This window comes from Aotus nancymaae, unplaced genomic scaffold, assembly GCF_030222135.1.
Source record: "Aotus nancymaae isolate 86718 unplaced genomic scaffold, 86718_ANA_hifiasm-v0.15.2.pri h1tg000003l, whole genome shotgun sequence".
Lineage (NCBI taxonomy): Eukaryota > Metazoa > Chordata > Mammalia > Primates > Aotidae > Aotus > Aotus nancymaae.
The window spans coordinates 60418096-60434337 of record NW_026988414.1 but is presented as its reverse complement, the minus strand read 5'-3'; positions in this window follow the sequence as shown (position 1 = coordinate 60434337).

The window sequence follows — 16242 nt, the reverse complement described above, 5'->3', positions numbered from 1 at the left end:
AAGTATTAGGTTTAATTGTTCAATTGTTAAAATAAGTCCATAATTTATTTGTCAGTTTTCTGTCCCTATCTGACATTTTAACTTATAAATTTTCTGTGGCTTTGAGATTTTTATTGGTATTTTATAAAAATAATTTATATTTTTATAAATATTACTCCCACTAATGGTATAAAAGAGTTCCTTTTTCCCCACAACCTCACTACCATCTGGGTTGGTTTTTTTTTGACATTTTAATAACAATAATAGCCATTCTGACTGGCATAAGATGGTGTCTCATTGTGGTTTTGATTTGCATTTCTCTAATGATCAGTGATGTTGAGCTGTTGTTCATGTTTGTTGACTGCATGCATGTCTTCTTTTAAGAAGTACTTGTTATGTCTTTTGCCCACTTTTTAATGGGGTCACTTGTAAAAAACACTGTATTTTTCAAGAGCAAGAAAGTCAGCTAATATTCTCAAGTGCATATTTATCAATAAAAATACAATAAAGAAAATAAATAGAAAGAAAGAACTAGTTACATGTGTCATTTTTATCCATAGTTTAAGTTGCAAAGAACTAGGAAATTTTCAGGAATTGTCTATGTGGTCTTTAAAGATAATGTAAATGTTGAGATTTTAGATATGTATGTTAATAGATCTTATAACACTCTAAAGAGTCATATGGACTAAGATAAACTGAACATTTCAGTCTTAAAAAAATGAAAAAAAAGGCCAAGAAAAAATGTTAAAATTACAACATGGGAAAATGTGTTTTCATAATAAAATTGAAGACATTTTTTGATTTAAAAAATATTAGATTGCTGATATTCATATGAGGGATACTAAAAACTATGATGTGTAGGGATTTTAGGCTTCTATTACACATTTTCTCTAAAATAATCAAATCTACTTTTATTGTTAGCAAAAACAGTAAGTGTAAAGGAGACGACAAAAAATACCCTAATCTCTCAGTAGACGAAGGTCTCTTGAGTGTCTTCTCTATAAATATATATTAAGCCCATTACTAAATATTATATTGTAATAATAATAAAACCAAAAGCTAGAATTCATTATTTTATCCCCAAGTATTTAAAACTTAATAAGAGATAGACAATTAAACCTCTTTGTTGAATGATTGGATGAAATGCTGGTGAGAAGATTAATTTGTGTAGAAGTCCTGAATTTGCAGTGAATAGATTCAAGTTTGAATTTTACCATTAACTTGTTTTACAATCTTCTACAGGTTACTCTACTTCTTTAGCCTCAATTACCATTTTAAATGTGTCGTTTGTCCCAGGTATTTCTTAGGGTTTATGAAGTTTTGGATTCTTTTAGATTATACCACATGTCATTACTGTTTTTGTTAGTTAAGGATTATTACCATAAGTCATCGATTTTATAGGTTTCACATAATGATTTAAGATAAAGCTATTGAGGATTCCGGGAAGATGGTAGAGTAGGAAGTACAGAAAATCTCTCTTCCTACCTAGACAACAATTACATTGACAGAATCTGTCTTATGGATCTATTTTGGAACTCTGGAGTGTATTAAAAGCTTGCAACATCTGGCGGAAGACTTGGATGGTAAACTGTAGTTGATGTTGTTCAATTTTAGCTCTTAGCACAGTTGCAGTGACCCATCTGCTATCCCTCAGCCCTGTGGTAGACAGCTGTGCATATGTTTCTGGAAAAGTTTGTACACAGCTTGTGAGAGGTAAGATAAGTTAAAAAGACTCTGTCCTCAAATATCACAGATTTGTTCTCTGATCACTAATTGCTTCTTCTGATCACAGAGGTGCAGAAAAAGAGATGACAGTAATTGTTGCACTTTACTCCATTGTTGTAAACCCTTCTCCCTCTGGTTGAAGTGACTTTCCGAGGATTTAAATGGCTGGCACCTTTTCTTCCCATCTTTATATTTTTCTTCTTTCTCATCTGGGAGCTAGATATTGAAGACTACAACATTTAAAAGCAATCACACATACAAGTGAAGGGGTATTAGAAAGTCACTGTGCATGCCAGAGAGAAGTCACAGACTCAGAAAAGACCTAAGAAGACTTTAAATTTGTAACTCAGGCTGAACCTTGGCATAGAGGCATTCTGTAATTACAAAACAAAAAACAAACAACAGCAACAAAAAGATAACAAACTCCAATGAAGGGGAGAATCTGATTTTCAATGCTGTATTTTTTGATTCAAATGTCTATTTTTCAAGAAAACAAAAGCACAAAGAAACTATGTCCCATTCAAAAGAAAAAAATAAACCAACAGAAACTAAGAAAAAATTCTGATGGCAGTCTACTAGGCAAGGTCCATAGAACAACTGTTTTACCGATGTGTAAAAAACTAAAGATACACATGGAGAAGTCAAGCAAATAATGCATGAGCAAAATTGAAACATAATAAAAATATGGAAATTCCTAAGAAAACACCATAAATCAAGTCTGAAGCTTAAGAGTGCATTAACTGATAAGAAAAAATTTCTTAAAGAGATCCAAAGGCCAATTTAAGCAGGCAGAAGTAAGAATTAATAACCTGAAAATAAGACAATAAAAAGTAATGAATCTGGGCAATGGAAAGGAAAAGGACTAAAGAAAAATAAACATAGCTGAAAGAACCTGTAGAACACCATTGATCATATCTACAAATACATTGTGGGAATACCAAAAGAAGAGGAGAGAGAGAAGAGAAAAGAGAATATTTGAATAGGTAATAGACAAAAAAATTCCCAAATTTTATGGAAGACATGTATATAAACACCAAGAAACTCAAGGAACTCTAACTAGGATGAACTCTAAAAGAACTAAACTGAGACATATTATAATCAAACTGTCAAAAGCAAAAAACAAAGAAAGTAGTTTGAAAGTGCCAAGAGAGAAAAAACTATTATAAAAGTTCCCAAGTGAAACTAATCTTCTTAGTTTCACTTATCAGAAACTTAAAAGGTCAGAGGCAGTGTGCAAATAAAATTATCCCTTCATATATGCAGGCGATTGGTTCTAGAATTCTCACATGTACCAAAATCCAAACATATTAAAATCTCACTGTTGTTCCTGCAAAACTTGCATATAAAAAACATGGTCCTTCATATATGCAGGATTGCATCTTGGGAATAGTGTATTTTTCAAAATATGTTTGGTTGAGAAAAATTTGCATATTAAGTAGACTTGTGTAGTTGAACCCATGTTTTTCACGGGTTAACTATATTCAAAATGCAAAAAGGAAAAATAAATCCTGTCAACCAGGTATCCTATATCTGGTAAAAACTCTTCTTCAAAAGTGACAGAGAAATTAAGACATTCCAAGATAAACAAAAGCTCTAGGAGTTTGTTACCATAAGACCCAACCTGTAAGAAATGCTAAAAGAAGTCCTGCTGGTTGGAATGACACCAGACAGAAGTTCAAAGACATGTGAAGAAATAAAGATCTCAATAATTGTAAATACAGGAGTATCAATTATAAAGCCAGTATTAGTGTAAAAAAGATAGGATTAGCAAACTAAGTTATGTGTAACCTAACTTTTTGTCTTCTACATAATTTAAAAGACTAAAATCAACTAATCACCTAAAGTAAAGAGAAATGGAGGAAATGAGGAACAGAGAACTATAAGGTGTATAAAAAAACTACAAAATTACAAATTAAAAAATTAAAAATATATTGCATTATTAGTAATTACCTACATATAAATGTTTAAAACTTCCCAATCAAAAGGGAAAAATTGGCAGACTGGGTAGTATCCATGATCCAACTATATGCTATTAGTGACTTACTTTAGATTCATGTGTTAGTCAGTTTCACATTGCTGATAAAGACATACCCGAGACTGGGCAATTTACAAAAGAAAGAGATTTAATGGACTCACAATTCCATGTGGCTGGAGAGGCCTCAAAATCATGGTAGAAGGTAAAAGGCACATCTCATATGGTGGCAGACAAGAGAAGAGAACTTGTGCAGGGAAAGTCCCTTTATAAAACCATCAGATCTTGTGAGATTTATTCACTATCATGAGAACAGCATGGGAAAGTCACACCCCATGATTCAACTGTCTCTCACTAGGTCCCTCATACAACATGTAGGAATTATGGGAGTTACAATTCAAGGTTTGGGTGGGGACACAGCTAAACTGTATCAACTCAAATACATGAATAACTTGAAAGTGAAATAATAGAAAATGGTTAATCATGAAAATTACATTAAAAGAAAGCAGGGTATCTATACTATACCAGAAAAAAATAGATTTTAAATTAAAAACCCTTACAAAAGACAAAGAAGGTCATTATATATTATTAAATAGTTTAATAAAGCAAGAAGTATTATATATATAACATATAAGTGGTATAAACATTTACACACTTAATAACAGACCATCAAAATGTATCAAATCTAAATGAAAGGAATTTAAGAGAGAGAGATGGTTCTACAATAACAGTTGACGAACTTAGTACATCGCTCTCAATAATGAATAGAATAAGCAGAAGGTAAGTATGAAAATAGAAGAACTTGAGCAGCACAATAAGCCAACTAGATTTAGGAGACATATACAAAATACTCTACCTGACAGTAAAAGAATACACATTTTTCTCAAGTGCACATGGGGCATTTTGCAGGATAGACCATATTTTAAGCCACATGCTAAGCCTCAATAGATTTTAAGTCTCATTAGATTTAAAAGATAAATGTCATACAGAGTATCTTCTGTGATCACATAGATGAAATTAAAAACAATAACAGAAAAAGATAGAAAAATATAAATTTATAGAAATTAAATAATATACTTTTTAAGTAACCTATAGATCCATGAAAAAAATCACAAAGGAAATTAGAAAATACTTAGAGATGATTGAAAATTTATACCAAAATTTATATAGTTCAAGGAAAGCAGTGCTAAAGAAAAAATGTGAGATTAAATGCTTATGTTATAAAATAAGACAGATCCTAAATTAACAATCTAATTTTACAAATTAAGAAACTAGAAAATGAAGAACAAACTAAACTCAAAGCCAGCAGAACAAAAAAAAATACAGATTAGAGTAGGGATAAATAAAAGACAAAAATAGAAAAGTAATAGAGAAGGTTATTGAAACCACAATTAGGTTCTTTTAAAAGTTCGAAAAAAACTGGAAAATATTTAGCAAGATGGACCAACTTCCTAAAATCAGAAATGACAATGAGGACATTACTATCAATTCTACAGAAGTAAAAATAATTATAGGAGAGTACAATGATCAGGTGCACTTTAAGAAATTAAACAATCTAAATAAAATGAACAATTTCTAGAAACACAAAATAACCTATGAAGAAATATAAAATCTGATTAGAGCTATAGCTAGTAAAAAAATTGAATCAGAAAACAAGAATCTCCCAAAAAAGAAAATCCCTGGACTTGATTACTTCATTGGTGAATCCGGCCAATTATTTAAATAAAAATGAACACAAATCTAAATTTTTCAGAAATTAAAGAAGAGAAAGCACTCCTTAATGCATTTCCTAAGGCCAATATTATTCTGATAACAAAGCCAGACAAAACATGACAAAGAAATCTGCAAAAAAAACCCTCATAAATGTTGTTGCAAAAAATCCTCAAAAATGCCTGTAAACCAAATTCAATATTGAATTAGTTATATATTATGAACAAGTGGGATTTATTCTTGTAATGCAAGAACGGTTCAACCTATAAAAAAATTAATGAATGTGATACACCATGTTAACAGAATGAATGGGGGAAAACATTATTATTGCAACTGATACTGAAAAAGCATTTGACAAAATTCATCATCATTTACTGATAAAAATAATAAAGTAGGAATAGAAGAAACTACCTTAGCATAGTAAAAGCCACATATAAAAGTACTATGGTTAACATCAAAACAATGGTGAAAAAATAAAAGATTCTCCTCTAAAATCAGGGATAAAGTAGGGATGCCCATTTTCACCACTTGTATTCAACAGAGTTCTGGAAATTCTAGCCAGAGCCATCAGGAAAAAAAAAAGAGGAAAAAAAGGCCATCAAAATTTGAAAAAAAGAAGTAACATTATCTCTGTATACAGACGATATGATCTTACATATGGAAAATTCACAAAGAAATATAGAGAGATTCCATAAAAGAGGGAAAAAAACTCATATAATTTATCAATTCAGCAAAGTAGAGGCATACAAAGTCAACACACAAATCAGTTGCATTTCTATACACTAATAATGAACCATTCAAAAATAAAATTAAGAAGACCATTTTACTTACAATAACCTCTCAAGGAATAACATACTTAGGGATTAACTAAACAGGTTAAAGGCAATAATGAAAACTAAACAATATTGCTGAAAGAAATTCAAAAAGACATATATACTGTTGACTACTTCCTCTTTAAAGCACTCTTCCTTTTTGGCATTTGCAATGCTGTTCTACTTGGAGATTATTTTACCCACTTGGAGTGCTCAATATTTATAGATTAATCTGCCTTATGTTAGTTTCTCTCAATTTCCAACGCAAGATCTTTGCTCTCTTCACTGCATTTATTCTTCCTGAGAAATAATATCCATGTGTATGTGGCTTCAACTACTACCTTTGTCTTAATGACTTTAAAAATCAGTCCCTCCAAATCAAACCATGATTTTAAGACTCTTTTATTCCTTCTTATGGCTAATTGTTACTGTTATGTCAAGCTAGTTGGCCTATGAATACCCAAACATAATTCAAAATTCCTACATCTATATCTGCATATCAAACTACCTCATATTTTTCTATAGCTTTTTCTTATTTTCCCATTCCTTTAATAAGAATGCACATTTCATTTTTTTCTGATCAATTTCTTATCAAAGTAATTGATACTACCAACTGCAACTTTTTCAAGATAGACATATTAAAATTATCTGTGAGTCGAGTCAGTCTTCTCTACATAAATCTTTAGCATCCAGTAGGTTACCAATATATTACAATTCTGCTTACAACTGTATCTGAAGTCTGTTATCTATTCTACAAAATAATTTCCATTATTCTTATCCCTCAACTCTCAAATACTTAAAGTAGAATTTAATGAGTGCCTCCGCTTCTATCTCTCTATCTATAGATTTCCATAAATAGATATATCAAGTCTTTCTTTCTTCAACTGGATTGTGTGCAATCACATATTTTAAAGGTATTTTCTACATCAAAATGATTTTTAATGTATTTTTCCCTTTTATTAGACAATTCTTAGATACCTGTTTTTTTCTAAACTCTGAGCTCTATACTCATCTAGGTAGCTTGAACTGAGGGAAAAATTTCTCCTAATTTGAAAAACAGTTAAACTAAGAAAGGTTCTAGAAAAATACAGCATCTGCTTTTCTGGATTCAGCAGCAGCTTTCTTCATGTTCATGGCTTAAGGCTAATTAAAGTGTGTTAGGGGAGATGAACAGTTTCCACCACTAGCTCTGTTTTATAAGGGCAGGGGACAATGTTTTTTAACTTTTTAATTTCTGGCATTTAGCATCATATGCACGAATAATGCTCCATAATTGTGTTAAACAAATACGTTGTAATGATACCATGTTTTTATTTCATTCCCAGGAGAAGATGTATTTGGACAAATCATAGGGGCAGATGTGTTACATTGCCATGCTTTCAACTGACTCTCATTAAAGGTCCATTCATATTTATTAGATGAGTGTTATCAGAATAAGAATAAACATAATTTTTACCATTAAGAGATATTATCTTCTGCAATTTTTGTTCAAAATAAAGCACATTTTTAAACTATTTATTACTAAAGTAAATGTTTATTATCTGCTGTGCTGATATTAAATAAAGCTATTTGTGAAATATATAGAACTAAAGTTTAGTCTTTGAGACATTTTTGTCAACTGAGTTTTAACCAAAAAAAAGGTAGAGTTTACATGTCCTATCATTCTTAAATTATTGAACATCAATTTAAAATGTGTATTCATTCAGTGAACTATAGAAATCACACTCTTTGGAATTATTGGTAAAATCATGGAACTATGAGTACATAAAAATCAAAGATAAATGCAAAGAAGAATAAGCAATTGTTTGCCAATTTCTACACTGCGTTGAAAGTTAGCTTCTCTGATAAACCTGTAAAGTAACAACAATCAAGAAAAAGAAGATGATTTATGCAGCTGTTACAGCAGTGCTTCAATCACATTTATTCCTCATTTTACAGCAATTCATATATGGATAACATTGAAATTTACATGCTGAACTATCAGTTTTTCCATTGGTTTTCACATAATGAATAATATGAATTGAAGACCTTCCTAAAAATGAAAATTTTTTTTCTGCCAAATGAGAGAGGAGACAATATAATTTCACAAAATTTACATAATAGTTCAAATAGTAATATAAAACTGCCTTAATTCATTTGCTCTGCTACTTAATTTAGCAATTTAACACACATTTTCATCTTAAAAATTAAATATAATTAAGAAAAATTTCTAGTTATTAGAGTAAACAGCATTTCATTTTACACACTGAATTTAATGTGTACTATTGGATATTTCTGAATTTTATTCATTCATTTATTTATTCTATTTTTTGAGACAGGGTCTCCCTGTGTCACCCAGGCTGGAGTGCAGTGACACAGTCTTGGCTTACTGCACCCTTGACTTCCCAGATCTAAGGATCCTCCCACTTCAGCCTCCTGAGTAGCTAGGACCACAGAAACACGCCACCTTGTCCAGCTAATGTTTTCATTTTTGGTAGAAATGGGGTCTCACTGTGTTGCTCAGACTGGTCTCAAACTCCTGAGCTCAGGTGATCTGCCTGCCTCAGCCTCCCAAAGGACTGGGTTTACAGGTGTGAGCCACTGTGCCCAGCCTCTGAATTTTAAATGTACTATTTTTTGGTTAAAATTTTAACAAACATCAGATTTATTAAAGTAGTTATCTTTTGAAAAACCACATTTCCCATTAGTAAAGTGAATATTAGTAAATTACATTTTTACTAGTTACATTTGATAGCAATGCTTAAACTGAATTTAGATCAATATTCAAGCTAATAATTGTTTAGAATTTTGTAATGCCTTTAAAAAGCTATCCTACCCCTTTAGTTCAGAAGCTGCAGTAGGCTTGGCAAAAAAATTAATATTGTGTATTGAGTGCTATTGGACTGATCATTTCTATAACTTATTTTGAAACTTGTGCTTAAATTCCCTCTCTCAAACTCTGTTTAACCATAGACCTTGCAGGGTTAATATCCATCTCTTTCCCCTGACACGTAATCTAGTCTCTATTGGCTCTGATGCTAGGCAAGCACTTTCAGTTTGCACAGATGGTAATTGCCAGAATTCATTGTAGAGGTTTTGTGAACTGAAATATCTAGACAGGAAAGAAAATAGTCGCAATTGCCTGAAGGTCAGGCTTGTAGGAAAGGAAGAATGTAAAGTCTAAAAGAGCTCTAGTGATATACCCTATTTGCCAGTCCAGCGGTAAACACACTTTGTTTCCCATCCTAATGTGAAATGCTGATGATTTAGCTATTCTGAGATTTTCTATGATATCTGCCATCAACTTCAAATTTCTGCTCACACAGGAGTTTTAGATTCTGTCCTGTCCATGGGTGACATTTATCCTCGCTCCCACTACCAATTACTGACTCGCTCCCATTTCCTGCTCAAACTACTCCTAAAGAATGTTTCATTCATTTAGTTTTTCATTAACCAGTTTCAAGAGATTTAAATAGGTCGGTACTTCCATTCCAGGTTACATTATAATCCTCCAGGCATGTTAGAGAGAGCTGCTTATGGCTAAAATACTAAATCCTGTTCCAGTCATCTGCGACTAAATAAGATAAAGGTATTTAATTTTTTTCAAAGAGGTTGTGGGGTACTAGCTTCTATTCTGTGTGCACATTCATTCAGCTTCCTTAGTTGTACCTATTTTTTGGAGTACCCTGAGAAAAATTACTCTGAAAATACTGCAAACCCATAGATAGCCATCATAGTATTTTGCTCCTGGGGGCAGTTTCTACCCAGTCTGATCTGATCTCTGAAGTGAGACACAGCTATCTCTCACTATCTCACATCATTTAGAGCATTTGCATTACAAATAAGAAAGCATATTTATCCGGTAATAGGTTGACATTAAAAAACAGTTATAGACTTATATGAGTCATATTTAAAATGTAAATCCTCTATTATATCTGCATCATTCTGCAATGAAACTAGTAAAATAAGATTTTAATTCTTTAAAATGAAGAAGAATTTCAAGGCAAAACATCTTTTAAGAGATACCTATATATTACATTAAGGGGAGATACTAAGCTTATAAAACGGAAATCTTGAAATTTTCAATGAAATGTGAAATTTGTATTGCAAAACCAAAAGTGGGATTCAAACTCTAGTCATAATTAAAATCATAACTATAGATTTATATTTATTTATGTGTCAGGGAGAATATTGGTCAGCATTATAAGATCTAAGGTATATAATAACCATTTTTGAAAATAAAGCTAAATAAGTAAAAAATTTAATAATGAGCCCTTAAATGCTAGAGCAGATAGTTCTAAATCAGTCCTACTATAAACAGGGTATCTGATGGGGAGTGGGGAGGAGGAATTTTCAGTTTTATGATGGCTGAAACTTAAACTATCTTTATGTCTCCTTTTTCTCTCTTTTGGAAAATCAAGCAAAGTGGCCCATCAGGCTTGAACTTTGGCATTGGAAAAATTTGTATTTTCATTCTAAAGCTGCCTTATATTATCTTTGTTAAATAACTTCATTGAATCTAACTTTTCTTATCTGTATAATCAGAACGTTATTTAACCATAGGGTGCAATTATATAGTAAAATTAAATGCTAAATATAAGACTTCAGTTGTAATCCCAACACTTTGGGAGGCTAAAGCAAGCATATTGCTTGAGCCCAGGAGTTTGCGACCAGCCTAGGTGACACGGCCAAACTCCGTCTCTACAAAAAATACAAAAATTAGCTGGATGTGGAGATGCATTCCTGTAGTCCCAGCTACTTAGGAGGCTGAGGCAGGAGGGCGGCTGAAGCCTAGAAGGTTGAGGCTGTAGGAGCCATGTTGACACCACTGCACTCCAACCTGGGTAACAAAACCAGACCCTGTCACAAAAAAAAAAAAAAAAAAAGACAGCAGGCTGAGTCTATGACACATAATATATAAACAAGAGTTGGTAGCTATTTCTATTGCATCTTAAATTTAATAGTGAACTAGAAATCAGAATTGCTATTTGTAATATGACTATGCTACTTCTTCAATCAAGAGAGAGAGTATGTTTCTCCTTCCCATTGAATCTAGTTGGTCTTGTGGTTGGTTTGCAATGCCTAAGAGATATTGCAGCTTCTGTTTACGTATCTTGATATTCTGAAATTGAAATGTAAAGAAACTCTGACTAGCTTCTATGAAGATGAGAAACCTTAGGGCAAGAGAGTTCCAGCTTACAGGTAGCACAATTGACAATTTGTAGGTGAGGTCATCTTGGATCACCCAGAATTGGGAGTGAGCACAAATGAGATCAGCAGAATGATTGAACTGAGCCCACACCAAATGATTAACCAATGGAATCATGAGCAAATAAAAGGTCATTGTTTTAAGTCTCTGTGTTTTAGGGTGATTTGTTGTGCAGCAAAAAATGACTAATAACTGTTTTGTGTGTGTGTGTGTGTGTATACAGAAGTATATGTGATGCAAGCCCATAGCATGTATATAAGTGGCTTCTTCCTACCAGTCTGCACATCAGTTGAATTTTTTGGAAGAAAGCAAGAAATTACTAATTTACCACTCAAACTCAAAATATTTTTCAATATGATTATTTTGACTGAGATATGTTTTTCTAATAGTGGAAGTCTTAACTATATTTATATTTACAATCATGTACACTTACAGCATAATAAAATGAGATGAGTCTCAGCATTACATGCTGTTGCAATATTTGAAATAACTTCATTTGAACTTCACACATAAATAACATATTGAAAAATCCTGTAATACAGGCATCAACACTGAATGTCTGCTTTTTTTTTTTTCTTTTTCAACATATAAAAGTTAAAAGCATTGAGCAAAGTGATAGATTATTTCTGGACACATTTACAAATTGAATGAATAAATAAATTATTCAAAATATAAGCACAAAAAGTATATTTAATGTGGTTGTCATGTAAGTAGATATTTTATTTTGCCAAAGGTAATTTAAAAATATTCTGTATAACCAAAGAGATGTATTAAAGAAAATCAACAAAAATAAAATGATCTTTACCAAACATATTTTAGTTGGAGGTCACCACTATAACAAAACTCAGAATGCAAGTCAATGCCAATGGCAAAATGAGGTTAAATGTATGAAGCCAAAATAAAAGAGATTAGATAGGGAGATATAAATATTTTTTGTTCCAAAGCTTGATTATTTTTTCTCTTTTTGTAGTTCTGATCTTAATAAGATCTGTGTTGCCTTCAGTTCCGGGTAAAAACAGACATTGCAATGTAAGTTATCACCATTCACCTTGGAAAAGTCAGAAACTCTATTAGGGTGCTGTTAATTTAGCAGATATATGGGAAGCTCAATCACTAATAGAAAAGCAAGAAATCTACCTGAGATCTGTCAAAGAGTTTACTGGAAAAATCCTCTTCAGATAAAGACATATGTTATCCAATGTTATCTGCTATGATTGTCATTATATATTAATTTTTTGAGTCAATTAGGTATAAAATAGAGCCTGGTATCAAGAATTAAATACTTAACGAGAATGAATCCTTCATGATCTATTTACTATTAGACCTAATTCTAAGAAGTATTTTTCCTAGACTACAAGCCTTTACATTCATTCTCCTATGATGGGAAGGTGACACAACTATTTTATGGGATTTTGTAATATTAAATATTAAATATATTAGTATTTTTAAATGTCATGATAATTATGACAATGATACTAATAAAACTGTTGTCATTACTTCTAGCAAGGGTTTTCATTATTGATCATAATCTTGAAAGTTAACCTAACAAGCAGTTCTTATTCTTGTCCTCATATAGAAGGAACTGAATCTTAGCAAGGTTAAATGGCTTCCTACTCTACTATCTTGGTGCTAGCTCTGATTTTGGAACCTGATATTTTGTTTTTGAACCACTTATGTTTATATGTTTTATTAAACTAAATGCTCAATATTTTCTGAATTAAGCAGCTCTTTAAGACCATTACTGAAATGTGCCTACAAAAGAAATGCAATTCTTTTATACAACTAAATTAATTGGAAAGAAGGAATCTCACTATATAATGAGTGAGATTCAATAGAACATAGAATTCAAAATATTTACATACAATTGAAATAACAAACTTTTCCAAAGTAAAATGACAAAGGTAGTCATTGACAAAGGATACAATTAGTCATTGTGAAATTGTTCCGCCTATCAGGTAACAAAAACCAAACACCCTGTGACAAAATTCTAAGCCATTATGATGTGAAATTTCTGATTATCACAAAGTATTCTTTAAGGTGAATCCAAAGGAATAACTGTAAGGAAGGGGTCAACCTCACTGTTTTTATAGTAGCACATTTTAACTATGCTTTCGACCAAAGAACTATCCCTAAGATGGAGAGATGAGAGATGATGATAAGGGCTTAACAAATTTTCTACTTGGATCATCACATGTCTTTTTAAAACTAGATACTAGGCATGCTTAATTCAGTTAGCCTCATGAAAGTTAGCCTTAACCAGTGAATAAAAGCATGTCATTCATTAATGTTTTATTCCCTTATTCAACATATTTATTGAGCATCTACTCATATAACAGTGTCACATAACAGACACTGTTATATGACAAATGATACAAACTGGATTCACAAAAGAAAAGGTGGAGAGCTAAAAAAAAAAATTAGCAAGTAGAATTAAACTGGGTTCATTTCAAAAGAGTGTGGCAGAGTATAATAGAAGTAATACATTAAAGACAGAACTCTGTGCATTTCAAAGATGCTTAGGAAGTTGAGGCTTGAACTTGGCCTTAAAGAACAAGTAAAGTTTGAGCAAGTAGATGAAAAAAATAAGCTACTTTACACTAGAGAATTCATGCTCAAGGGCAGCATGAGTTAGGGATGAGAATTTTTGTTTGTATATTTTTGTTTGTTTTCTTTTTCTTTTTGAGATGGAGTCTCACTCTGTGTCCAGGATGGAGTGCAGTGATGCAATATTGGCTCACTGCAACCTCCACCTTCTGGGTTCAAGCAATTCTTCCACCTCAGTCTGAGTTAATGGGACTGCAGGTGTGTACCACCATACCTGGTTATTTTTGTGTTTTTTTGTTTTGTTTTGTATTTTTAGTAGAGACAGAGTTTCACCATGTTAGCCAGACTGGTCTCGAACTCCTGGTCTCAAGTGGTCTGCTCGCCTCAGCCTCTCAAAATTCTGTGATTAGAGGAATAAAACATTAGACCTGGCCTGTTTTATTTTATTATATTATTGATATTGAAGCCATCTAGGGTTAATGAACCAGTCTCATTGTCTGAGGTGTTATTCAAGCTCTTTGTCTCATGACCAAGAAAATAAAAGAGCATGGACACCAAGGGTGAGGTTGGAGTGAAAGTTTAATAAGCAAGAGAACAACACTCTCCCCAGTGGAGAGGGGTCCCAAGTGTGTTTCCACTTTTACAGATGAATGTAAAGGCTTTTACAAGAAATTTTCCCTATCTGTGTAACTGCCCTTATTTGTGCAGCTTTGGGCATATATAAGGCAAGCCTCCCTCTTATACAAGTTCCCCAAAAGCCCACCATGTGTATGTTCATAGAAGGGGAGGTAACTTTTTCTCAGAGCTTGCTAATTACATAAAGAACAAAGGTATTTCTATGTTTGGTTTTGCTCCCTTATCTGTGCAACTGCAGCTTGATTTTTCAAACTGTTTCTATGTTAAAAATATTCTACTAAACCTGTCTTAACTGTCTGTCAACTGCTTTTTTTATTCCTCTCTCATTCTCCATCCACAGGAATGAAAACCCTAAGTGCAGTTAGGGAGGTTGGGCAATGATCATTCCAACTACTTCATGATGGAAAGGGCATTATGTGGGGAACAGCAGCTGGGGTTTCACCTGGGGTCAATTTACGGGTCCTCCTAAGAAGAGCACATCCATGCATGGTTGTATTTGTATCACTATTTGGAGCTTGATAGGCTCTAGGCAGAAGAAATAATTTGGGTTATAAGAGAACATGTGCTAAAACAAAACAAGGTGGGGGTTAAGAATGCTTTAAAAATTCCAAGTCTGCTGGCAAAGCTGGAAAGCCAGTTTTTCCAACTGTGGCCTGTTGCAAATAAAAATTGATTTTTATTGCACTGATGCAAACAACTTTATTGTCGTAAGTTAAGAATTCTTACAAATAGTTTTCAAATTTTAGAGGAACTAGGCAGAGACAAATGAACATGTTCCAAATTTTGTTCATAGGAGTATACATCACTCAATTGTTAAAAGCTGTAGACAGCTTAAAAGAAAAGTTTCCTTGTCTCTAAAAAAAACAAAACAAATGTCAGCAGTGTTTTAAGCAAAAAGTTAAAAAAAATTATTTCCGTTTTCTATTAGTCCTGTTCATTCAGTTAACTCTTGTTTTACTTGAATTTATAACTTTAATTAATAAACATTTTAGCTCTTCAGGAGTCCTGTACGTTTTTTCTTTATTCCAATGTTACAATCTTCAAAGTTATCAAAAACCTGCATATGAGAGCACCTTTTAAAGTTCTACAACTGAAAATAAACCATCTTTTGAAGATAATTAAAACAAGACAAATGTCTGTGAATGACAGAATGTTCAGGGTAGTTACAATTAAAACCATGATTAACCAAGAAAGTTAGTTATTTCTGTGGTTTACAATAGTAACCTTAATTGTGATTGACAGCAAATATTCAGACATTAGAATTTTAGAAATCATACATATTGGAAAAATCATAGAGTTTTGAAACATATATTAATATTATTCACTAAAATATAACTTGAAGAAGATTAAACATCATTGTGTTAATGCCATGTACCTAAACATGTCAAATAATCCTGTTTACCTCTCTTTTGGAAGCTCCATGAGTCCTCTGCAACATCCCAAACCTTCTTTGATTTTGGGAAACCTGTTGAATTTGTTAGAGGTTTAAATACTTGATGTTATGAAATGGATTCCAGATTACCATAAATTATTGATTTTGCCAAAATGATTAAGTAAACATTTAAACAAGAAAAAAGCCTTTATTTGTTAAAAGGGAAGACTAGACCTTCTAAACAATTTGTCTCCTGTCTTCTCTTTTTTTCCCCTTGGCAGTCTATTCACAAGGGAAATGAAAA